General features: G+C 49.3%; 1 protein-coding gene across 2 annotated transcripts in view; it reads right to left on the bottom strand.

Annotated features, from left to right (window-relative positions):
- The window catches only part of Foxa2 (forkhead box A2), a 4241-nt gene extending 3461 nt beyond the window's left edge, over positions 1–780 (bottom strand). For both annotated transcript variants that reach the window (XM_008842817.2, XM_029568157.1), the window contains exon 1: positions 565–780. The gene's annotated coding sequence lies outside the window, so the exon portion shown is untranslated. The remainder of the gene's footprint in view (positions 1–564) is intronic.
- Positions 781–6315: the final 5535 nt, after the last annotated feature.

The following is a 6315-nucleotide window of genomic DNA, read 5'->3' as shown; positions in this document are numbered from 1 at the left end:
GGGGGCGGGAGGGGGGGAGAGGAGGAGGAGGTGGGGGAGGAGGTGTGGACCGCGCCGCGGACAAGTGCCGCAGTGACGTGGGTGGCTGGTGATATAGCGCGGCGCGCTGGCGCGGGCCTCCAATCCCCAGACCCCGGGCAGCCCATTTGAATAATCAGCTCACACCTAGGTGAGAGGAAGCGGCCGATGGCGCCCCGCACCTGCCGCTCCGCGCCCGCCCCGCTCGCGCCTCTCCCGGCACTCCCCCGGCTGAGACAGGCCAGCAGGCGTGCGGGCGCCCTGGTGGAACCTCTTTCTTTGGGTCCGCGGGGAGTCTTCCGTGGACCTAGAGACCTGGGGCCTGGCCACCCCCCGAGCCGCTCCAGACTCCTGTCCCCGCCCCACCCCATCGCACCGAGCACCGGGTGCATCTATCCGAAGGCGCGTCCGGCCTCCCTGCCCAGCAGAGCCGGATTTACTTATCCCGGGTTACTTCGCTCCTGGCGCACATTCCCAGTCAAAATAACAAGCAGGTGACAGCCAATTTGCAAAGCGCTGTCGTATTTAGAAAAACTGTGTACACACCTTTAACTCGCCCGCTGCAGCTCCGGAGGCCCCTCCCTGTTACAGTTAAGTCTCGGAGCGGCCTCCGGCGGCTCACAGGACACTCATGATCTGGCCGCCTTGGTCGTCAGCTTCCTCGGAGTCCACCTCTGTCCACCCACCCCGGGCGGTCGGACGCACGCAGCCCCACTTAGCTGCAGCCAATGCCTGGGAGACTGCGATTTACCTCTGACTTGTAGGCCTGCGGGTTTCAAGGTTACTTTTCAGTCACAACCAAGGAGCCCACAGCATTTCGTAACTAAAACAAACAGGGCAGGAGGTGGGGGTGGGGCAGGAGGGGAGAGAGGAAAAGCGATCAATCACGGGGCATAGGGGATGACTTCGGGAGCATCTCTTCTCTCTCTGCCAGCCAGAGGGGTTGCTGTATGAAAATCAAAATTTTCAGCTTTTCTTTTTCTCTTCAGCTCCTGGGGGCAAGAATTACCAGTTGTCCTGCCCTTAGCTGCTAAGATTTTAGAGTGGAGGGTCAGCAAATGTTTAAATGTGGAAACTCTTTCCTTGGTTGTGGCTAAGACAGGGATCTAGTCCTGAACTCTTTCTCCTAAAAGATGAGGAAAAATAGGAAATAGTGGGCTTCTGGCCCAAACCCAGATGTCCAGGTTCGGGGGATGGGTGGTAGCAGAGGACAGAGGTGGCAGGCACTGAGGTGAACACTGAACATGGATGCCTGAGTGAGGGTCAGGCTGGAGGGCGAGCCGAGGGGAGGTGTAGGTACAGGGGCCTCTCGAGTCAGCATCTTTTTGAACTGAAGATGAAGCCTCCTTCTGCTAACTAAAATGTACACAGTTTGAGCAATTTCTAGAGAAGGCTTCAGTGCTGCCTCTGAGCCAGAGCAGGGAAGGACACCACAAAGCCAAGGCCTCCTTTTCCACTTGCTCATTTGTGTGGCAAATCTGGAAAATGGGTAAGCTCACATAGTGAACACATGGTACGGTGGAGAGACCATGTCCCCCAGCATTTCCACCAGGGTCCACCCAGATGGTGGGTGCAAGCAACTTCCTCCCTTCTCCAAGGATTTGGCAAAGAGGGGTGCCACATGAAGTTCCTAAGAAGCTGCTTTGCAAACCTTGCTGCGCAGGCCAGGGCAGAAATACACACAGACACACAGACACAGACAGACAGACACACACACGCACACCTCATAACTCTTAAGCGCTGAAGCAATGAAAATGCCGAGTTACAAGAACACATTCTCAGCTCCAGATCTGAGACTCAAGAAACCAATATTCCGGTTCACAGAGGCTCCTCCCGCGCGTGTTGGGCGGCGGGGGATGTGAGTTTATGTGCATCATGACCACTCTGACTATGCTCCTGGTTGGAATTTAACCCTAGAAATTATTCTACGTGTAAAATTAGCTATCAGTTGCTTGGAGAGGAGGTCTGCTGAGCAAAGGAAGCTGCCCTCGGTAGAACAGACCTAGAAGCTCCCACAGTCACCTGGAGCGCAGTGAGTGCTCAGGATCCTGGCCATCTGGGAACGCCAGGCTCCAGCTTCCACAGTGACAGGTCGCCCCCTGTCGGCCGCGAGACTCCTGGGGTCAACCCCAGAACCCTGGGGCTCCTAATCCGCAACTCCAGAACCTGGACGTCTTTCTTCGACCGAGAACCCTCCAGGGAGTTCTGCATTTCTTTGGAGCTCCCAGAGATTGTGCGCAAAGCCAAACCCGCCTCCTTGTCTCCTGGCAAAGCTCCAAAGAAGGGTCTGTCTGCGCCACCTGGAGCCTCCGGGTGGCGGGTCTGAGACCCTCCCAGCACCGGGGGCCGAAGGCTTCGGAAGGCGGAGGAGAACCGGGTACCACCGGCTGCGGAGCGAGAGGGGGCGTCCTAGCAGCCTGGGGTTCGCGGTCCGTTCTCCACGATCTCTCTGGTGCACACGCTCGCTGGTCCTGCCTGAAACTGAGATTTCTAAAGGTTTATTCAGCGCTCAGGACCCGGAGCTCCAGGCTGGAATGCTGTAAACTGTTCCGGGTGCCTCTCTCCAGGAAAAAAAAGTTCTCGGGTGTTCGGACTGCATACGGATGTCTGCTTTGATCCCCTTCAATCTAAACCTCACCTGGGCCAGGCCACACAAAGCGTTCCTTTGCCCTGCCCCCGCTCCCACCGCTTTGCCCCTTCTTCAAGGTCTGCTCTGCTTCTAAAGCCTCCTTGCAACCCAGACTGCGCTTAGGTTTGTTTTCCTTCTGGATGTCGCGCTGACTGCAAAGCTGGGCCCTCTGACTTGGCCTCAAATCTTGGCTATTTCTGCTGTCGTTGAGAAGAGACTCTGTGATCTCTTGTGCCTTGACAAAACTGCTCCCCAGAGCTTTCTGTCAATGAAACTAGCTGAAGGGACATCAATAAACAACTCAACTTCCTCTGCTTCATCAGGTGGCATTCTCAACGAAAGAAAGAGTACAGTATGTCAAAGGTTATAATCAACATTTCACTCTCTGTGGGTGCGTTGTTATTTCTGAAGTTTGCTCTTAAATAAATCAGACCCTCAGAATTAGTCCGCCTAGCGCTGGAGCACACCTCAAATATTCCAATGCTGGTTTTCATAGCTTTTTTGAAAGTTAAAACACTTGTTTATGGGAAGCAGCACTAAAAGGCAATTAGCCACGAACACATCATTATCAAAGAATATTTACTTGAGAAAATAAAGAACAAATTTAGTGCCTGCAGTCTGTAAAAGCACAGAAAAGTGCTTATAAAAGTGGGTCAGAGACAAGATTCAGTATTTAATTCAGTAAACAGCATGTCTGCATTCAGCTTGCCTCTCCTATTACAAGATGCATGGTAAGGAAGAAACACAGATAAAATGATGATAAAATAACATAAATATGATGATAATAACTCTGCTTGGATTGGGGATGGCAGTCGGTGGAAGAGCATTGAGGTCTTAGCATTAGGCCTTGGGTTCAATCTCTAGCATCAAAAAATACACCAAAATAAAAGCCTGGGTGGTGGTGCACCCCTTTAATCCCAGCACCCAGGAGGCAGAGGCAGACAGATCTCTGAGGTCTATATAGCCCAGTTCCAGGCTACAGGGAAACCTTATCTCAAAGACCGAAAAAAATAAAAATAAAAACAAAAAACCTGATTATGTTTGGGTGGTAAAACTGTATCTTCAGTGTATATTTTTCTGCCGTATAGTTACCATTTTATATAATTATTGTTTTCCTGTTGCATTCTCTTTTCTTATTTTATGGTGGAATTATATGGCAACACTATTAACTCATGTTATGGAAACCTCAGTTCTCACCCTGAAGCAGTCAGAGAACTACTATTCAAGCTGCCTTCAATTTTGATAGAACCAGTTTTATTTTTCTTACTGCTATCAGCAGAAGGACTCTGCTTTTCTGGGTTCGGAGAGGAAATGAAGAACTATTCATGGCCACCACAGGGGGTACTTCCCAGTGTGTTCCCACTGCAGAGGTCGGCAAGAAGCCCGTGATCTGGGACGGTTCTGTGGATTTAACACACAGTCCTTTCTTTATGTGTGCAGTCTGTTTGGAAGGCTGGTTTAGTTACGGAAGGTTTGTCTTTTATAGACTGCCTCAGCGGTTGAGCAGAGCAGTTGCTGACTCCACTGCCATCTGTACTGCTCCGGACAGAAAGCCAGTGTTCTGTCCATTTGGATCCAGAATTTGACAGGTATTTCTGGGATGTTCTTGACATTCTGCCCACCATTCTTGCTCTTTTAGTACACTGCTCGTATGTGGGGCTCTTCTAACAGGTAATTAAAATAATTTGATGAGGTAAAAATTAAAGATGACAACTTTTAGCAGCAATAGTAGCACTTCGGTATGACAATGAACTCTCTGCTGAGGGGTGCTTCATCTGTGGCTCTGGGAGCTATTTCATGCATTTACATATTATTCTTGGGAGAAATCACAGATATTCCTACCAACAAGGTAAACAGTAAATTTCATGAAGGACAAGACTTGGGAAGTCACTCACAAACCACCTCAACACCCAGACTGACCTTTTTTTTCCCTCTGTGTTACTGATTTAGACGAGGTCACATTAGATCTATAGAACTACTGATGATTTGCTTGGATAAGCAAATGTGCTCCTACTAAGTATGAAACAAGTATCCAGGAGGTGTGCAGAGCCAGTATAGCAAGGCTTGGGATTCAAGTTTGATGCTTGTGAAGTGTTCTTAGCTTCTTGGTTTCTATTTCAGAGTGATAAAGGTGCCTTGTATAAATAGAATAGCTACTTATAACTTGTTCCAATATTAATAATGACAATAGAGAAGCATTTATATATTCTTACCCATTTGGCAAATATTGAATGAACACGTCCAGGTGCTGCATACAGAGGGAACATCAACTACTTACAGAGACTAGTCCTGATTCCTTCCTTATTTCCTCCTTCTGTCACATTTTCCAAACTTCCTCTATTTTCAGGACTCCTTCCAACCATGATCCAGAAATTTTCAAGTGGGAAAATCCTATTCTAAAGGAAAATCCAACATTCTGCCATTGAAAACTAGTCTATCTGCTGGCAAAAATGGACTAAACCCCAAGGTGATGTATTGCCCATCAGCAGGATCAGCAGGAAAACTGAGGGCCCAGTACTCCTTCAGTCTGCCTTCAAGCCTCCTGTAGTTAACAGGACGTTAACAGATTAGATCTGGTACAAGGCGGCTAAACAAAAATCACTGTTGTCCCTAACTGTGTCCTACCACCATACATCAGTTTTTTATGCAAAAAAACTACATTCTGCCTTTGCTTCCTACTGGCATTTATGAGGGTGTTTTTATTTTGCTTTGTTTTTCTTTGGTCTTTTTTGAGATAGGGTCTCCCTGTAGCCATGGCTGTCCTGGAGCTCACTAGGTAGATCAGGCTGGCTCAAACTCACAGAGATTCACCTGCCTCTGGCTCCCAAGTGCTGGGATTAAAGGCGTGTGTCACCACGCCTGGCTTTGTTTTTGGTTTTTAGTGGTATTGTGGATTACACCTAGAGCCAAGTGCTCTACCACAGAATGTATACTTGGGCCTGGGATTCTGGCTGTAGGAAAGAAGAGAAAGGCAGCAGGGAGGTGGTGTTAAGGGTCGAGGCTTGCTTAAGAATCTTGTTGGGTCTGACACACAGTAAGCATGCAATTCTGAAGAGTTTGTGGTGCATGTATCTCTGCATCATTTAGACTTGCCAAAGTAATTTCAAAAGGATTGTAGACCATCCCACCCCATGACAGCTTGGGTAGGGGGGACACCAAAATTACAGCCACAGGGTCCTACTGGCACAGGGCTAATTAATCAGGCCTGGGACACACACATACCCCTTAACTCTTTATGTAGGTAGGAATTCCCTGGGGATCTTGTTAAAAATGCAGATTCTGATTCAGCAGGTAGATTTTTGCATTCCTTTCAGAGGCTGCAGAAGCTGCAGGTCTACTGACCACAGGTGGTCACAGCCTTCTCTCACCTGACCTGCAGTCAGCCCTGAGATGGACAGTGAGATGCCACTTGATAAAATGAGAACTAAAGGCTCCTTTTCATTTTCCGTCAGTTCCTAGCACCTGCATTTTGAAAGCTTGTCTACCTACACACCCTTCACCATCCTGGCTGGGCTCTGTGGCAACCCTCACCCAGGAGATTTGGAACTGGCCCCTGGGCTGCTGAGCCCCAGCAGCTTGTGCTCCAAAGCAGAGTCCCCCATGGCGCATTGTTAGCTCGCCCACACCTACCCCCGTCCCCCAGCCTGGGCATGTTTTCAGGCAACAGG

Source organism: Nannospalax galili, unplaced genomic scaffold, assembly GCF_000622305.1.
Source record: "Nannospalax galili isolate Female #2095 unplaced genomic scaffold, S.galili_v1.0 scaffold1000, whole genome shotgun sequence".
Classification (NCBI taxonomy): Eukaryota; Metazoa; Chordata; class Mammalia; order Rodentia; family Spalacidae; genus Nannospalax; species Nannospalax galili.
The sequence above is the reverse complement of the archived record's forward strand: the minus strand, read 5'-3'. Positions and strand labels throughout refer to the sequence as shown.